Genomic DNA, 1,678 nt, shown 5'->3' on the forward strand with positions numbered 1-1,678 from the left:
ATTGAGACCTGAGGCTGGAGAGATGGCTCAGCGCTTAATAGCACTGGCTGCTCTTCTAGAAGCCCCGGGTTTGAGTACCAGCATCCACGTGGTAGCTCACAACTGTCAGTAACTCCAGTCCCAGGAAATCGGAGGCACTCTTCTGACCTCCATGGGTCCTAGGCACACACATGGCACACAGACTTATGTGCAGGTAAAACAGCCAAACATATAAGATAAAACAAAGAAACTGAGAGAGAGAGAGAGAGAGAGAGAGAGAGAGAGAGAGAGAGAGAGAGAGAGAGAGAGCCAGAACATGGTTCTGTAGAGGAAGGAACAAGTGTGGGGATACCCAACAGCCAATGAGTGCCCCTTGCTGTCCGTCCCTAAGACAGATCTGATTGCCTTCAGTCAGTAGTGTTTGTGAGTGGATTGTTCACGTGTACACAATGCTTTCTTTAACCACACGGGTGAAAGAGACCTATGGGAGAGGACAGTAAGCCTGAGAGAGATGGTGGAGAGAGCCCCGAGACTCCAGCTGTATTCCTAAACTCCGCCCAAGCACAAGGCATGGTGGCACATGTCTGTGACTCCAGCCCCTTGTGGTGGCCCACAGAGGCTCTCTAGTGAGATCTTGCTCAGGGTCAGAGAATCTGAGCTTGCTTTACCTAGCAGGGCTGCATAAGGAGGTGATTTGGCCAGGGGCATGTTTACCAGGTGTTTGGAAGGGTCTACACTTGGCTGTATGGTGTGCTTTAATCTTGCAAGGGGGAGGTCTTTTACCTCTTCCTTTAGCATATTGTAAAAAGCTCTTTTGAATAAAGCTCTGGGCGGCTGGTTATTGACCCAGGGCCCTCCCAAAGTTATCCTGTGTCTCTGTCTTTCTTATCGTCTCTTTCTATCTTTCTATCTAATATTTCCTCATTTCTCTCTTCTCCACCCAAGAACCCTTTGTAAGGTGGGAGCAGGTCGGAGCTGGACTCCGGCAGACCCCACAGTCCCTGGGACACACAGGCTAGAAAGAGCATTCATTCAAGATCCCCCTCAACTATTTAGTGAGCTTGAGGCCGGCATGGGCTCCTCTGGCATGTTTCATAGAATCCCATTAATTTTAGCAAGGATCTCTGCTCTCTGTGGTACTTCCCACTCAAGAATCACTTCCACTTGGTTTTGAATTAAAAAAAAAAAGATTCCTTTTATCATACTAGAGGAAAAAGATGAGCTACAGGCTGACTTACTGTCCTCATCACCACCATTAACGAAGACGTGAAACCTAGACAGAATTTGACCCAGTTACTCAATAGTTGACCAGGGATTGGAAGTTAGGAGTCCCATATAATCCAGTCCCATAAGGTGCATGATGCCTGTCTAGAGAAACCCAGCCAACTGGTTTTACATGTCACACTCAGAAGCTGCCAGGAATCTCAGGGTTTCCTCCATCATTAGGTAAGGAATTTCTGGTGTCACCACATGCTCAGCTTTCTAAAACCCACCTGGTTTTAACAAATCTGAAAATGAGCCAGGGGTGGCGGCAGAGGCCTGTCATCCAGAGTAGAGACAAGGGCGTCAGGAGTTCAAGGTCCTCCTCAGTTACCTAGTGAGTTTGAGGCCAGCTTGGGCTACACAAAACAAAACAACGAAAAGAGTCATTGTTTCTAGAGCATCACACGTCGAACTTCCTAGAGGGTGAGGTAAGAAA

This window comes from Peromyscus maniculatus, chromosome 18 (genome assembly GCF_049852395.1).
Source record: "Peromyscus maniculatus bairdii isolate BWxNUB_F1_BW_parent chromosome 18, HU_Pman_BW_mat_3.1, whole genome shotgun sequence".
In the NCBI taxonomy this organism is placed as follows: Eukaryota; Metazoa; Chordata; class Mammalia; order Rodentia; family Cricetidae; genus Peromyscus; species Peromyscus maniculatus.